Below are 18772 nucleotides of genomic sequence, written 5' to 3'. Positions count from 1 at the left end.
GGAGTATGGCCGTTCAATGGTTCTGCAAAACACTAACCCAACCGAATGGAATTCTTAAACTCACATTAATTCAAGCATGAGGCAGGAAGATTTTTTCAAAGAAAAAAGGAGAATAAAACAAAATATTACAATTATTGCGGCAGTGAGGTGATGCAGGAGGCGGCTGGCTCGGCGAAGACGATGTCGGCACCTGACGCACGGGCAGCAGGTCCACAAGAGTACTATGCGGCCAACAGGTTCGATGTCCTCTGTGAGACTGGAACAAACTAAGGAAGCTTCTAAGCTGCGGCACCACTAGCCCCTTCCACAATTTCACGTAATCAGGTGTTCACGCAAGAAAGAGTTCCCTTAGCAAGCGCAGCCTCCACCAAAATCAGCAGTTCTCCACACACGGAATCACCTATCATTTACACAATTTTACCCCTGTCAGATTTACTACGGAGCATAGGCTTACGAAAACCACATCTCCGTCATTGCTCTCCTCTGATTCTGGTCAGCACCGGGAAGTTTGATACCGGACTAGGAAACAAACACAGACACCCCCGATATTATCTTATCCTGATTAGCCCGTCTAACGTGCTGGACGACGTTCTCAAAGCAGAATCTCTTAAATACCTTGGAAATAAAGGCAGTTGTGCCGTCACTACGTACGTTCTTGGTGGCCCAAAACTGGAAAAAAATCCCAGCTTTAGTCGATCTTAACGATCGACATTTCATATAGAAGAGCATAATTAAAATGACAAATATTGTTAATATCAACTCTGTAACCTCATTTGTTTAAAAGATATAGTAAATATAAATTATCAGTATTTTCAGTTAAGCATCAGATGATCATTTCCTCCACACAAAACATTGAACCATGACAGCATGACACCTTATTGAATCATTAGGTAACAGAACATTTGTTGTAAGGTTAGTGCATAATAATTACTATTGTTCTTTATTTTTTTATTTATCAGAAAGCTAAGAAGGAAATTGTATTGTTTTACGTAAAAGAATTTAACGTTTATTATGTAATGGATATTATTGTTATTTTATTTAGATCGTGAAAGTGGTCAAGCTTTGATTATTTAAATATGTTAAAATTAAAATAATGTAGAAGAAGCTGTGGCCAATAAGATGGATGGCTTCAGGAAAGGGAACTGACCTAGTCAGTTGAGCGATATTCGGCCCGCAGAAAACGCTACCGAGGACGGGCAGAAGGCACTGCTAGTGCAGACGCGAAAGCGGTCAGTTCAGATCTAGACACCAAAGAGTACAGTTTGGATGCGGACACGAAAGCGGACGGTCGGTCCTTAGGTAGCTAGCAAGTGAAACGACTTAGAAAATTTCGCGTTGTGTGGTATCGCAGGACTTAGTCTCTGACCGGTGAGCAGCAGCGCGCCTGGTGTGAACTCTAACTTTTAGCACAGTTAACGAGGTTGTGGACTTTTAATTCACGATGACATTGTGAATGATCGAACTCTATCAAACTGATATGCTCTCGAGTGTAATAGCAACTTTAAATACGACCACTTTCGCAACTAGTTTGCTTTCTGAATAAACATTATTGTAACCAGATCGCAACTGTGTGGCCTACATCATTTATGGGTCGTTAATTTAGTTTCCGGTATCATTATTACTATTATTATATGTTATACTAACGGTGTATTTCTCAAACTTTCCATCAGGCAGACAATTTAACCAAAGGGTCACAAGTGTCTAATTTAGGGCGTGTAATGCGACACGTGCGGTTCAACCCCTAGACGAGTTTGAGCCTAGACATTTCGATGAAGAGGAACCGCATGTGAGCCCGAACATCTTTGGGATATTAGCTAGCACCACCGAGCAATTCGTCCAGTTTTTGTTACGCGTCAGAACCCAGCTAAGGGCCTAGTTATCGGTTTCTAAAAGAAACGTGATTTTTTTCGAGAGCAAAGCGGACTGTCAAGGTTTCCCATTCATACACAGAATATTTCATTTCAGCAGACGATAATTTCCTCGACACCTAGGCTTTTGGACTCTGCTCACCATTTTGCTCTTGCAAGAGGACTGCCGCTGTGCCAGAATTAAACACATCACTTTGGACCACAAACGGAAGGTCAAAACGGTGTAGGGCCAAAAACTGGTGGATTGCTACGAGCAGCGTTAATGGCTTCCAAGGATGCCTCATGAATTTCGTCCCATCTAGAAATGACAACCTTCTTTCGCCGATCATTAAGAAGAACGGCTAACTGTGCCAAACTGGGCACAAATTTGCGAACAAAATTGTCCATGCCAATGAATCTTGTAACACCTTCCAATACTTAGGCGAGGGGAATTTGCGCAATTGACTAGTCCGCCCCTGGTCAATCCTAATGCCGTCAGCAGAGATTGGACGTCACAAAAAGGAAATCTGAATGCGTACTAAGGTGATTTCAGGTGGCTTCAAGGTCAGTCCCGCCTCTCTAAGGCGGAGCTGAACTGCCTTCAGGTATTTCAGATGTTCCGAAAATGTCGTGCTATAAATAACCACGCCATCCAAATAATTATACACTTTCATGAAGTACATTTTAACCATCAACTGTTCATTTATCCCATTAGTCATCTACCGGTTTCAGTTATTAACTATTATTCAGGATGCAGGGTACAATTTCACTGGATAATTTCGATACTGTTCGGCTTCAAACGTATATAGGATGCTTTTAACTAATTTTTTGTGCCCTACATCCTGGATGATGGTTAATAACCGAAACCGGTAGCTGGTCGTTAAAATGCATTTCATAAAATACTGTACGGTTGTTGAACATCATCTTATAGAAACAATTATAGACACATTTTAACTTAAGATCACCCAAAACACTATCTAGGAAACGGCACAAGACGGAATTTCCCGTTGACAAACGAAAGGAGATCAATTCGAATTCGTATAGTTTCCAATCAGTACAACAGGCGGTAATGTGCTGAGAATCCTCTGATAAAGGAAGCTGATAACATATTTGGTTGAGATCAAGAATTGTAAAAGGTTGGGCCCCAGCAAACCAGGTGAAACAATATATAAATGTGGGAATGGTTCAGACTCTAAAACCACCTTTTCATTAACTGTCTTATAATCAATCACCGGACGAGACCCTCCAGTCTTGTCCTTAGGTACCAGATATATGGATTAAGAATAGGGTGACGTGGAAGGCATAATGACCACCTTGCGCTTTATACCATAAATCAATGCATGAAAACTCTTTTTCGTAAGAGAAAGCCCATAAAGAGCTTGCCTCACTGCGATCTGATCAGTAAGGCGAATCTTGTATTCAGTGTTACAGGTAACACCCAGATCGGCTAAACACCTGCGGGAAGCAACTAAGTTATTCCAAAAGCTGGTTTGCCTCGACCAAACCGAAGTGACTGACCTCAAATCTTGAGGTAGACGGTGACACTATACGTTCCCAAGGAACTTCAATAGGAGCACAAGGCCATCTAAGTAAAACAAAACTTAAAGCAAAGAACCCTATTCCGACAATTCAACATCAAACCCGTGTTGCGTATAAAATTACAACACAAAGTTCATCGATAAATTCTTAACCGCCACCAAGTTAATCTGCCAGGAAAAGCTGCAAACGCTAAATTTCGTTTGCAACTGCCCCACCAGAGGCAACGTTTCTCTGTTAACAGCTTGACGTCCCGGGAGGAGAGGCGCAAGCAAGGGAACTTACAAATATCTCTAAATTCCAAGTACCACCGGTAGTCAAGGAGGAAAACAGAGCTACCTGAATCAGTAAGTATACATACAGACGCCTGATTAAGTTGCGCACAAAGATAAGGCAGAGGCTCCGCCACCTCGGCTTTAATACGAAGATACCGTTTCAGCAAACCACCACCTGTACGCATCTCTTGTCTCCAATGACGTCATCTGTTGGGCCTGTCCCTCCGTTGATCAGGGCACTGGCGCACGAAATATCCCTCTTCGTTGCACCGAAAATACGGTCTGCGCTTGTCCTTTCGCAAGAAATCAGCTTTAGATTGTTCGAAATTCACCCGAGTATCCTCGTAATTACATTCTAACCCCGCCGCTGTCAATCCGCGAAGCTCAGTCCTTCAATAGCGGAAACCAAAGCATCCAATCCAACAAAGGTAGGTTTATTGAAGAATATAATACCCGAACAGTCCTCCGGCCTCATGCCTTCCAGAGTGTTGTCAATTACTTATAGCTCCGTAACCTGCAACTCCAAGGCTGAGTCCGCCGTCCGAATCTCTTCAGTACACCCGGGTAATGTTTCTTGGTAGGCATCAACCCGCCAAAAATGCTTCCGCTCAAATTTACTCTGAGTACGGAGTGATAATATCAACCTGATAATACGTTTTCGCAGATCTTTCAACACCCCGTGTTCCTGCAAAATTTCAGAGAATATGCGGCTGAATGCACCACTCGTTAATAGGTACAACAAACGAAGCACAATATTATGAGAAATTCCTGAGGCATTGGCATGAAATTCGAATCTGACCGTCAGCCACGAGATGGATTCCCCTTGACTGAAACTTTCGACAGACAGTTCCTCAACCCCTGAAGCAAAAGCACCATCGGATTAGCCAATTTACCGAAGGAATCCCTAACTGGTCCCTTCACTGCACCTACGACATTACCCCTAGTTCCGACAGCTAGCTGTTCTGTAAAAGACTCCCGCTCCCCACTAATTGCCCCTAAGCCCTCTAATCAGAGGCAACTTACGCTACCTTGCAAATCTCGCACCTGCGGATTCAAGTGCTGGGCTAATTTTACTCAACCTTAAGCTCAAACTGCTGAATGTCACCTAAACTGTTGTCCCAATAAACAAGCTGCGCCTGAAGCCTATAAATTTGCTTACGGGTGAGTTGATTAATTTCTAAACATTCTGACGTAACATTAACAGCCAGCCGTAAGTTAATATTTGTTTTTCATTATTTTTCTACTTAAGTAACGACATATTATTTTGCGTCCCAAACGATAGTAAATGATCAAGAGACGTGAAAGATAGCGAAATAAATGTAAAGACAGCCGAATCTCACTGGCTCAGTGATATAAGCTACGTCTTATTCATCAAGAAACATTTTCGAATATGCGTATAATTTCAGCTTACTCCACATGAAACCAAGAGAATACGAACACATATTTCATACATGCGAAACATTTATTTCCATTTCGCTGACACATAACTGTTTCGTTTGGAATCTAATGATTTGCATATTATCACATTTGACTGGTCTCTCTAATACACGGATACTTTGTAAATGTAATTTCTTTTGCTTAAAAAGCGAAAGTATTGAATATTCATGTAGTCTGTGGCTCATATGTAGCAACAATTGTGGAATTCGTTTCTTCTTTGTTGGCTAACAGTTTTATTGCATTTGAAGTTTTATTATTACAATAATGTAGGTATTGCACTGCATACACATTTCCTGCACTCAAAATTCACTGATATGGCTGGAAGGGTAGTGAAGAAAACTTCACAATGTTTAGTAGATATACAACTTCTTTCTATAACAGGTCAAGTGTTCTGCTGTTTACTAGCAATTATTTTGTTTTTAAAAGAAAATGATATTCAGCCTTGAATACTTGTAGTTTACAAGAGAACTGTAAATAAACATTCGTGATATGTACCATTTAATACCTTCCAAGGGTCTTAGAAAACAAAGTAAACCCAAATATGGTGTAATTGTTTTAGTTACTGTCGATTTTTAAGCCACTGCATACGTTCCCTATTATAAAAACTACGTTACAAATCAATATAAAAGATACTATTCGCACTCATCGGATATCGCATAGAAAAGTGTACCTTTTTGTCCGCTTGGAGCGTTGCTGTCATTGCGCAGAACAGAAATGAGCAGGAGTGTCGTGACTGCATGTGCTAGAATGTGGTGTTACTCTATAGCTGACGACTTCGCCAGAGCAGCTGTTCGTGTGTAAGACGGTGGCCTTGCAGCCGTACAACATGCAGGGTGGTGTCGAATCAGCCTTTCATCAGATTCGCTACGTGACGCTACCGCCATTAGTAGCGAAAGAGACTACTGTCAAGGCGATATTTTTATGCGCCCATCCGGCCACGAAGGATGTTGCAGCCGGGGCCGTAACCAGAGTCGCTGTGCTGCTGGACACTCCATAATCCGCTAGACAGCCGACATTCATCGTCAATTCCCCACTCATAAGCCAAGGTCCGGAGTTCAGGGCCGGCCACTCCACACTACAGACCAGCGCTGCAGACGACGCCGGTCGACGTTATCCGAGCTGCCAAGGGCGCGGTCGCCAGCAGGCGATTCAACATGCAGCTGCGTCAGAAATGCCAGATAAGCACGCTGTCACCGATCCAATGCATCACAACTCTGCCTTGCTTTCTGCAAACTGTAGTTCGACACCTGAGCACGTCCGCGGAACATGCACCCGTCGCCGGCAAATGTATCTGAGATATCGTGTAAAATACGTAACATTTCTCAGCTGGCGGCATTTTTCTGACTGGTTCTCGACCTCCACGCCTACCACCGAATCCACAATGCCCCGGGTAAAGTGCAACCACATCATCCTACATCTGTAAAACCGACTCTCCACCCCTTTGTCGGCGGCCGTACCACAATTCAATCGTAACAGGAAGATGAATCTTTCATAATTAGAAACAATTACGACCTTTTTTTCAGTTTACCAAGTTACATTCCCGTTACTGAGGCGGGCTGATAGCGCCAAAACTGCAACTCCTCATCCACTGCATTATAAAATTTTGTTATTTTAAAGTAAAAAATATAAGGTAAAGTAAACGAAGATGTTCATGAAAAGATAATGGTTATATGATGTACGTGTAATGAAAACTAAACAAGTAGTGAAAATCAACTAGAGAAATCGTCTAGAGCTGCTGCTTTAGATGCTAATTTCATACATGCAGCTAGTTCAGAACTATGACCGTCATCTGGTAAGCTTACATCATGGCTGAAAACAAGGTTAGTTTCCGATGTGTCATACTGATAAGATGATTCATACTGACACTTTCTTTGTATTATAGATTTGACTATTTTGTAATCGATTTCAACCTGCGAAGTTTCCTTCCGCTTCCTCCTTCCCTTCCAGGTGGTTTACTCTTGTTGTCAGTCAGTTTATTTCGAATGTTGCAATGTTATTTCGACAGTTATCAAAAACAGTGTAACAGCAATCAGTAGCATGATACCATCCAACGCTGTGAGGTCACTGCTGGCCAAAGTTGGTGCTTCTTTATAACAACCTTGTGACACACGTAGATACGGTCGAAAAGAAGAATCCCAGACACCCATATTGCAGGCGACCGTTAATGTACTCGCCAGCGATGGGTCACTAGAGATTACTTATGAGATTTAAAAATTTACCGAATGAAAACCAGTTTCCGCTATCTCGCCTGTTTCTTCCCTCTATGTACGAGGGTTTACTTCTTGTTGGTGCTGACTTGAATCGATCGCGACCCATTAAGCTGTAAAATTATTTCCAAATCTTGTTAAAGAGCAAGCGAAATGCAATTCGTGCAGGAAAAAGTTGTCGTGCAAATGAAGTTCAGTGAACGTGAAGGAACACATTCAAAGGTCACACACATCCGTCAGCTCTGAGGCAAATTCGATACCAAGGTCCGTGGATAATGTAGTGTTGTTCTGGTCATGTTATAATGACATTGTTTTATGGTATACAGTTTTATTACTTGGGAAACCTACAATTATGGATAAAGGGTTGAAAGGCGAAGGGTTATGGCCCATGTATCATGATGTGTCATTTTCTGTTGCTACGTTGACATGAATACTACTGAAACAGATAGGTCTTTGGCACTCACATATCAGTTAATTACAACACAGGTTGAGTAAGATATCAAATCTCAGTAATAGGACAATAAAAACAGGTAGGCCTTGATCAATAAAAGATTCAGCTAACCCAAATTATGAAATAGCTCTTAATTTAATTAAAAGGGAACAGGCAGGCCTTTAATGAAAGCCTCAGTCAAGCCAAATGACTAAAGGCGAAACCGGCAGCCCTTCAAAAATAGCGGCTTCGTTAATTAAAATTACCAAATAGAAAACAGGCAGATCTTCGATAATAACAGCTTCAGTTAAATAAAATTATCAAACAGAAAACAGGCGGGCCTTCAATAATAACAGTTGAGATCTCAAAATCCAAAACTTAACTGAAGTTCACGAATCGAAGCTGAAGCTTTCCGGTTCCAAAGGAGGCCCAGAATTCAGCATAGAGAAATTGGATTCACTCTCTCACCGGTGTACCGCGTCACAGAGCTGGCTGGTCGGGCTAAGCATAAAGACGGCACTCTAAGTCAGCCTCGGATTCAAATCGGACCACAAACATGCCCAGCAACCATTCGCCGGACTCTGTGCCCAAGACGCTTGCACGAATACTCACCTTACCTGTCGAGTGGACCTCTCACATCGTTCTCTCCGCTCCGTTACCACTCCCCTAATTTGCCACGTCGCAATACGCACCCAAAAACACGAGCAGAGATCTTAGTGCCCTCTCTTTTTAAAACAGCAGCAGTAATACAGAAAAAAAACAGTATACTAGGCAGTAAGATTTTTTAGAAGTTAATGTGGTAAATTTATTATTGGGTTTATCATTATCCTGTTATTTACTTTCTTTCCGTCGCATCTGTGTTTCGAAGTGTAACGGTCCCCATCAAGATAACCTGAACGAGAGATTCCACCGCCAGTGGCACTTGAGTTGTGCACGCTGCTGAGATGTTGGCAATGTCGCATGATAGAGTCCGATTCTAACGCTTGACACAGCCATTACCAACGTGTGAGCATTCACACAATATAACTGACTCAGGGAAACACTTGTTCAGTCATTCCCCGTGAAAATCGAGCATTTGTGGCTGGAAATACCACATCAATCATCTCAATTGTAGTAAATATATCAGCTTATAAATTCATCTATATGTTTAAAATTTGACTAACAATATTCGTTACTAATCTCAATGTAATAGCTGTAATGATAAATAATAGCAAGAATAGTTAACCGTGGTTAGAACGAGTGCGGAGGGACATAGTTGGTGAACCCGTAAAATGTGATTTAAGACTGTTACAAATCGCAGCCAAAAATTCCATTTAGCGAAAAGTAGCGTTAGATGTGATAAATGTTGCCATAAAGTTACAGTTTATCTCATCCCTTCTGCCAAGGTGAAGCCAGCAGTCGCCTGCCTCGGAAATGTGGTCCTTTCTCTGCGAGGAAGTGGCAGGAGTACACACGTGGCGGACCAAGCCGCCTCTCTCACCTCTCCCAACCCCCCGAATTCCTTGTGAGCAACACAGCATGGGCACACCGTCTGGTCACCCAGAATGCCAGCAACGCGCACCCGGCCATCGCCTCCAGTCGCGAAGACCAGACATCCTTGCGGGTTAGTTAGGCCGCCACGCGCAGCAGACACCACCTGCTTTGAGAAGGTCCTGGGCCCCTGCAGTGCAGGCAGCTCGGCGCAGCACAGCGCACAGTCAACTTGATACGCAGTTCGCCAGTTGTGTTAGTGAAGTTATTGTAAGCTCTTTGGTTTTAAAAGGTTTGCGGAATATAAAGTTTTTCGACAGCGTTAGTCATATTTGAAGTACCACATGAATCAATGAGTACGAGGGAAAACTTTTACCAACATAATGTACAGCAATGTTACAGAATCACATTATGTTATATACAGCAATGACTTATTATTTTGGTGACGTGATTGTAATTTTTGTAAGTGCCAGACAAACTAATGAACAGATTAGATCATTTTTACCACTGAAATAGAAGAATTTTAACAAAACTATGGTATATCCAACACCCTCAAGGTCACTTTATTGGCAAGTGAGGTGACAGGTAGTTAGTCATTGTAGGAGTATATAATGATTTCAGACCAAATGAAACACGTCACAGCAGAGGATACACAAAAAATACGTAGTGTACCCAGTTGTGGCGGCAACGCAGGCTCTAGTTGTGCATGCAAACTTTCATGAAGGTGCAGAATAACATTCTGTTAGAGACTATCCCAAGCATCTTGTGCCTTTCTTTGCTATTCGGCAATGGTTCTTGCAGGCGCTGGAGAAAGCGTAAGTTCGTGCTTCATCATGTCCGATACATTTTCAAGTGGTGAAAGATCTGGTGATCTTGCTGTCAGGGCTGCGGTTCTTGTGCATGATGAACAACGTGTTGCGACGCATCAGCCGTATGTGGACGTGCATTGTCCTGCTGAAAAAAAAACAACAAATTAGCGTTCTGCCGAACAAATGGTAATATCACGGGGATGATAGCCTGTGCAATGTAGCAGGCACAGATTACTGTACCCTGCAGAAACACCTAATGTGACTGCAGGCTGTAACTGATGGCCCCCACACCACGAAGCCAGGGATGGGACATGTGTGTCGCAGATGAATGCTTTCTGAAAAAGGCGACTCACCAGGTCTATGCCATAGATGTTTATGTCCATCACTCGCATATAGACAGAACTTAACCCTCATCACTAAAGGCAACGGAGTACCATTCCACTCTCACGTCAACTCTTTCATGACATCGGAGTAGCACACTTACCTCTGGCGGGGTGTCAGAGGCACGTGAAATAATAACCATGCGGCAAGCATATGGTCCGCAATGGTGCCTGGATCTCGTCCCTGGATGGTATTCGGTGGGTCACCGCCGCTCGCATAATGCTCCAGCTTCCCGCAGGCCCACAGTAAGACTCCATTCAGATAGCTTAGTCTGTAGAACAGGAGTGCGCACTCATCAGTGGGACTACCTGCAGGGCCGAAGCAGAGAGTGCGCATACAGGCCTCCTGAACGCCATCTGGTCGCCGATGAGCGTGACAAATGAATTCCTTCTACTACAATGTCTCAGTGTTCACATATTATACCCTGGTTGCCTTCTACACAGTCCCTGTGAGTATTGCATTTTATTTTCGGGCAGTGTATATTTTCCCTCCACACATTTTGTATCGCAGTTCTAAAAAGCACAGTTGATTTTATGTCTCCTTTAATATTATGGATGTAAGCATAAAAGCATTTCTGTACCTAAATGTGTGTGCAGTGTTTAGTGCTTAGTGCTGTGTGTGATAAAACAGTAGACAAAATATAGGTTCATGTACAGCTGGGCCTGTCGTTGATGATGTCCTGAAACAATTTTTTTGCATGTGGTACACTACCTCTTTAAATATTTATACACTCAGTATTATTTATTTCCTTACCTATGCGTGTGGGTGGAAGGGGATAATGATTCTAAGATTGGAGATAGTGGTGCTTTATACAGGGTGTTTCAGGTGCGACACAGGTAGTCTGTCTGGTGTTGATAGGCACATATACTCCAACCCTTTCATTGGAGACTGGCAGGAGGCGTATTGGTTTTAGGTGAACTGAACAGATTAGGGGTCGATGAAGCATTTTTAATGATAGGAACTACTCTTACAAACAAAAGAGCCACAGTCATTTCATGCAGTATACCCCAGGGGGCTCGTGACTCGGGTCGAGTATGTGAGTGGCAAGCGCGGATCCCCAAGCTATTGCAACGCCTACTTCCTTTCTTGTGCTGCGACTTCCCAACTCAGATTATCCGTACTTTTCTTACGTTCTTTCTCGTGGCGGCAGCCTTTGATGTGGACCTGGTTATTGCTCTAGGTTCCCTCTTTTCTCTGTATCTTGTATTGTATTGTATGTTAACCGGGGACCTAGAAACGACGGAGAGACTCAGTCACCGCCGCAGCCGCAGTGGTCCAGAACCCCACGTCGACTACCGTAGTCCACTTCACCCCTCCGCCGCCCCACACCGAACCCAGGGTTACTGTGCGGTTCGGCCCCCGGTGGACCCCCCAGGGAACATCTCACACCAGACGAGTGTAACCCCTATGTTTGCGTGGTAGAGTAATGGTAGTGTACGCGTACGTGGAGAACTTGTTTCCGCAGCAATCGCCGACATAGTGTAACTGAGGCGGAATAAGGGGAACCAGCCTGCATTCGCCGAGGCAGATGGAAAACCGCCTAAAAACCATCCACAGACTGGCCGGTTCACCGGACCTCGACACAAATCCGCCGGGCGGATTCGTGCCGGGAACCAGGCGCTCCTTCCCGCCCGGAAAGCCGTGCGTTAGACCGCACGGCCAACCAGGCAGGTTTCTCTGTAACTTTATCACGTTACTTTGTCAGCTTTTGGCTCAAGTAATTTTTGGATGTGACTCCATTTTCAAAATGTTTTCGCTAGTGTGGACCGACTGGGGAAGAACGCTCTCATAGTGCCACTGCCTACAGTAACTGGGTGGACAAGTGGTTCTCAGACCGTGGGGATGCAACTGATATGCAAGGGGGGCGCGATATATTTCAAAAAATAATAAAAATAAACATACTTAGTAACAAACAATATTGCGTTTATCTTCTTCGAACAGTGATGTTGATCTGGGTTGAACTTCGCCCGACGTCGGTATTACGCTGGACGTGGTCGACGACAATGAGACCGCGGTTATAGTTATAGTATTATTTAAAATTTTGTGTTTTATAATTCTGGACTACAATGCTACAACACTACACTACACTACTGTACTTCGTATTAGAACCAAGCTGGATCTCTCATTTGTCTGGACGTTTAACCCACCAGCGCGCTGAGGTGAGGTGCAACTCAGGATTCACTGAGGCAGAGCTTGGAGAAGTTGCTGTAGGTGGGTGTTCTGCCGTGGCGCGTCTCGTTATAGAGATACGTATTTGTTGAATTTGTAAAGTCGAACTGCTTGGCAACAAACATATATCCCGCGTAGTTAGTTAGTAAGTTAGTTGGTTGCGTGTTCCAGAGATCAACGCACGGTTCGGAAGCCGTTATGATGTGGAATGTGTCAAGTGCACAAGAATTGAACGTATGAAACAAGATTTTTTAATATATATTATATTCCATGAACCATGGACCTTGCCGTTGGTGGGGAGGCTTGCGTGCCTCAGCTATACAGATAGCCGTGCCGTAGGTCCAACCACAACGGAGGGCTATCTGTCGGGAGGCCAGACAAACATGTGGTTCCTGAAGAGGGGCAGCAGCATTTTCAGTAGTTGCAGGAGCAAGAGTCTGGATGATTAACAGATCTGGCCTTGTAACACTAACCAAAATGGCCTTGCTGTGCTGGTAGTGTGAACGGCTGAAAGCAAGGGGAAACTACAGGCGTAACTTTTCCGAGGGCATGCACCTTTGCTGTATGGTTAAATGATTATGGTGACCTCTTGGGTAAAATATTCCGGAGGTAAAATAGTCCCCCATTCGGATCTTCGGGCGGGGACTACTCAAGAGGACGTCGTTATCAGAAGAAAGAAAACTGGCTTTCTACGGATCGAAGCGTGGAAAGTCAGATCCCTTAATCGGGCAGGTAGGTTAGAAAATTTAAAAAGGGAAATGGATAGGTTAAAGTTAGATATAGTGGGAATTAGTGAAGTTCAGTGGCAGGAGGAACAAGACTTTTGGTCAGGTGATTACAAGGTTATACGAGGGCTGTTCAGAAAGTAAGCTCCGATTGATCGCGAAATGGGAACCACAGTGAAAATTAGAAATGTTTTATTTTTAACAGTTAGCTACACCATCCAGCTACTTCTCTACGTAGTTGCCGTTCTGACTAAGACATTTGTCGTACCGTTGTACCAACTTTCCAATACCCTCATCATAAAAGACAGCCGCCAGTGCTTTCCGCCAATTCTCCACGCTGGCCTACAGCTCGTTTTCTGTGCCAAAATGTTGTATTCATAGCCAGCGGTTCATGTGAGCAGAAATGAAACGCAGGGGGAGTCAATTACGGGCTGTATTGTGGGTAGTCAAACATTTCCAATTGAAAACGATGCAGGAGCATCTTCATTGCCCCTTCAGAATGCGGCTGAGAATATTGCCTTGTAGAAGAAACTGCACGACAGTTATGTAATGTTGGCTGTATAGCTTCAGGCGAAATTTCTCACCAGGTCCTCGTACTTGGCGGGAGACACTATTCTCTAGACAACTTTACGCGATCACTGTGAGCTCAGAAATGAGAGGAGGGACGTGATGCTATCTAGGGTCATACTAGAGACACTGCCCAACACATCTGTGCAAAGCTTTATCGGATTATCATAGTCGTTTCCATTTCGCGATCAATCGGAGCTTACTTTCTGAACAGCCCTCGTACATACAAAATCTATTGGGGTAATGCAGGAGTAGGTTTAATAATGAATAAAAAAATAGGAGTGCGGGTAAGCTACTACAAACAGCATAGTGAACGCATTATTGTGGCCACGATAGACACGAAGCCCACGCCTACTATAGTAGTACAAGTTTATACGCCAACTAGCTCTGCAGATGACGAAGAAATTGAAGAAATGTATGATGAAATAAAAGAAATTATTCAGATAGTGTAGGGAGACGAAAATTTAATAGTCAAGGGTGACTGGAATTCGGCAGTAGGAAAAGGGATAGAAGGAAACGTAGTTGGTGAATATGGATTGGGGGTAAGAAATGAAAGAGGAAACCGCCTGGTAGAATTTTGCACAGATCACAACTTAATCATAGGTAACACTTGGTTCAAGAATCGTGAAAGAAGGTTGTATACATGGAAGAAGCCTGGAGATACTGACGGGTTTCAAATATATATATATAACGGTAAGACAGAGATTTAGGAACCAGGTTTTAAACTGTAAGACATTTCCAGGACTCTGACCACAATCTATTGGTCATGAACTGTCGATTAAAACTGAAAAAACTGCAAAAAGGTGGGAATTTAAGGGGATGGGACCTGGATAAACTGAAAGAACCTGAGGTTGTACAGTGTTTCAGGGAGAGCATAAGGGAACAATTGACAGGAATAGGGGAAATAAATACAGTAGAAGAAGAATGGGTAGCTTTGAGGCATGAAGTAGTGAAGGCAGAAGAGGATCAAGTAGATAAAAAGACGAGGGCTAGTAGAAATCCTTGGGTAACAAAAGAAATGTTCAATTAAATTGATAAAAGGAGAAAATATAAAAATGCAGTAAATGAAGCAGGCAAAAAGGAATACAAACGTCTAAAAAATGAGATCGACAGGAAGTGCAAACTTGCTAAGCAGGGATGGCTAGAGGACAAATGTAAGGATGTAGAGGCTAATCGCATTAGGGGTAAGATAGATACTGCCTACAGGAAAATTACAGAGACCTTTGGAGAAAAGAGAACCACTTGTATGAATATCAAGAGCTCAGATGGAAACCCAGTTCCAAGCAAAGAAGGGAAAGCAGAAAGGTGGAAGGAGTATATAGAGGGTCTATACAAGGGCGATGTACTTGAGGAAAATATTATGGAAATGGAAGAGGATGTAGATGAAGATGAAATGGGAGATATGATACTGCGTGAAGAGTTTGACTGAGCACTGAAAGACCTGAGATGAAACAAGGCCCCGGGAGTAGACAACATTCCATTAGAACTACTGACAGTCTTGGGAGAGCCAGTCCTGACAAAACTATACCATCTGGTGAGCAAGATGTATGAGACAGGCGAAATACCCTCAGACTTCAAGAAGAATATAATAATTCCAATCCCAAAGAAAGCAGGTGTTGACAGATGTGAAAATTACCGAACAATCAGTTTAATAAGTCACGGCTGCAAAATACTAACGCGAATTCTTTACAGACGAATGGAAAAACAGGTAGAAGCAAACCTCGGGGAAGATCAGTTTGGATTCCGTAGAAATATTGGAACACGTGAGGCAATACTGACCCTACGACGTATCTTAGAAGCTAGATTAAGAAAAGGCAAACCTACGTTTCTAGCATTTGTAGACTTAGAGAAAGCTTTTGACAATTTGAGTGCAATACTCTCTTTCAAATTCTGAAGGTGGCAGGGGTAAAATAGAGGGAGCGAAAGGCTATTTACAATTTGTACAGAAACCAGATGGCTGTTATAAAGGTCGAGGGGCATGAAAGGAAAGCAGTGGTTGGGAAGTGAGTGAGACAGGGCTGTAGCTTACCCCCGATGTTATTCAATCTGTATATTGAGTAAGCAGTAAAGGAAACAAAATTCGTAGTAGGTACTAAAATCCATGGAGAAGAAATAAAAACTTTGTGGTTTGCCGATGACATTGTAATTCTGTCAGAGACAGCAATGGACTTGGAAGAGCAGTTGAACGGAATGGATAGTGTCTTGAAAGGAGGATATAAGATGAACATCAACAAAAGCAAAACGAGGATAATTGAATGTAGTCGAATTAAGTCGGGTGATGCTGAGGGAGTTAGATTCGGAAATGAGACACTTAAAGTAGTAAAGGAGCAAAATAACTGATGATGGTTGAAATAGAGAGAATCTAAAATGTAGACTGGCAATGGCAAGGAAAGCGTATCTAAAGAAGAGAAATTTTTTAACATCAAGTATATATTTAAGAGTCAGGAAGTCATTTCTGAAAGTATTTGTATGGAGCGTAGCCATGTATGGAAGTGAAACATGGACGATAAATATTTTGGACAAGAAGTGAATAGAAGCTTTCGAAATGTGGTGCTACAGAAGAATGCTGAAGATTAGATGGATACAGAATGAGATTTTCACTCTGTATCGGAGTGTGCGCTGATATGAAACTTCCTGGCAGATCAAAACTGTGTGCTGGACCGAGACTCGAACTCGGGACCTTTGCCTTTCGCGGGCAAGTGCTCTACCAACTGAGCTACCCATGCACGACTCACGCCCCGTCCTCACAGCTTTACTTCTACTAATACTTCGTCTCCTACTCTCCAAACTTTACAGAAGCTCTCCTGCGAACCTTGCAGAACTAGCACTTGTCCTAGAGGTGGGAAATTGCCCCTAAAGGCGGAAGAATCAGCAATGATCAACGACATGAGGATGCAGAAGCCAATGGAAACCACTGCATTAAAGACACGTAACGTGTATCCACAGGATATGTGGCCTGTAATTGAAGAAGTGTCATGATGATCTCTCCATTGGCAAAAGATTCCGGAATAGGCCCCCATTCGGATCTCCGGGAGGGGACTGCCAAGGGGGAGGTTACCATGAGAAAAAGATTGAATAATCTACGAAAGGATACGTTCTACGACTCGGGGCGTGGAATGTCAGAAGCTTGATCGTGGTAGGGAAACTAGAAAATCTGAAAAGGGAAATGCAAAGGCTCAATCTAGATATAGTAGGGGTCAGTGAAGTGAAGTGGAAGGGATTTCTGGTCAGATGAGTATCGGGTAATATCAACAGCAGCAGAAAATGGTATAACAGGTGTAGGATTCGTTATGAATAGGAAGGTAGGGCAGAGGGTGTGTTACTGTGAACAGTTCAGTGACCAGGTTGTACTAATCAGAATCGACAGCAGACCTACACCGACAACGATAGTTCAGGTATACATGCCGACGTCGCAAGCTGAAGATGAAAAGATAGAGAAAGTGTATGAGGATATTGAAAGAGTAATGCAGTATGTAAAGGGGGACGAAAATCTAATAGTCATGGGCGACTGGAATGCATTTGTAGGGGAAGGAGTAGAAGAAAAGGTTACAGGAGAATTTGGGCTTGGGACTAGGAATGAAAGAGGAGAAAGACTAATTGTGTTCTGTAACAAGTTTCAGTTAGTAATAGCGAATACCCTGTTCAAGAATCACAAGAGGAGGAGGTATACTTGGAAAAGGCCGGGAGATACGGGAAGATTTCGATTAGATTACATCATGGTCAGACAGAGATTCCGAAATCAGATACTGAATTGTAAGGCGTACCCAGGAGCAGATATAGACTCAGATCACAATATAGTAGTGATGAAGAGTAAGCTGAAGTTCAAGACATTAGTCAGGAAGAATCAATACGCAAAGAAGTGGGATACGGAAGTACTAAGGAATGACGAGATACGTTTGAAGTTCTCTAACGCTATAGATACATCAATAAGGAATAGCGCAGTAGGCAGTACAGTTGAAGAGGAATGGACATCTCTAAAAAGGGCCATCACAGAAGTTGGGAAGGAAAACTTAGGTACAAAGAAGGTAGCTGCGAAGAAACCATGGGTAACAGAAGAAATACTTCAGTTGATTGATGAAAGGAGGAAGTACAAACATGTCCCGGGAAAATCAGGAATACAGAAATACAAGTCGCTGAGGAATGAAATAAATAGGAAGTGCAGGGAAGCTAAGACGAAATGGCTGCAGGAAAAATGTGAAGACATCTAAAAAGATATGATTGTAGGAAGGACAGACTCAGCATACAGGAAAGGCAAAACAACCTTTGGTGACATTAAAAGCAACGGTGGTAACATTAAGAGTGCAACGGGAATTCCACTGTTAAATGCAGAGGAGAGAGCAAATAGGTGGAAAGAATACATTGAAAGCCTCTATGAGGGTGAAGATTTGTCTGATGTGATGGAAGAAGAAACAGGAGTTGATTTAGAAGAGATAGGAGATCCAGTATTAGAATCGGAATTTAAAAGAGCTTTGGAGGACTTACGGTCAAATAAGGCAGAAGGGATAGATAACATTCCATCAGAATTTCTAAAATAATTGGGGGAAGTGGCAACAAAACGACTATTCACGTTGGTGTGTAGAATATATGAGTCTGGCGATATACCATCTGACTTTCGGAAAAGCATCATCCACACAATTCCGAAGACGGCAAGAGCTGACAAGTGCGAGAATTATCGCACAATCAGTTTAACAGCTCATGCATCGAAGCTGCTTACAAGAATAATATACAGAAGAATGGAAAAGAAAATTGAGAATGCGCTAGGTGACGATCAGTTTGGCTTTAGGAAAAGTCAAGGGACGAGAGAGGCAATTCTGACGTTACGGCTAATAATGGAAGCAAGGCTAAAGAAAAATCAAGACACTTTCAAAGGATTTGTCTACCTGGAAAAAGCGTTCGACAATATAAAATGGTGCAAGCTG

The 18772-nt window shown here is 42.9% G+C and overlaps 1 protein-coding gene across 1 annotated transcript in view; it reads left to right on the top strand.

Annotated features, from left to right (window-relative positions):
* Positions 1-18772, top strand: part of LOC126175389 (2-oxoisovalerate dehydrogenase subunit beta, mitochondrial) — a 421798-nt gene that overhangs the window by 68931 nt on the left and 334095 nt on the right. The gene's annotated exons all lie outside the window — the stretch shown is intronic.

The sequence above is a fragment of the Schistocerca cancellata genome, chromosome 3 (assembly GCF_023864275.1).
Source record: "Schistocerca cancellata isolate TAMUIC-IGC-003103 chromosome 3, iqSchCanc2.1, whole genome shotgun sequence".
Classification (NCBI taxonomy): domain Eukaryota; kingdom Metazoa; phylum Arthropoda; class Insecta; order Orthoptera; family Acrididae; genus Schistocerca; species Schistocerca cancellata.
This window is presented reverse-complemented; position numbering and strand designations above follow the sequence as displayed.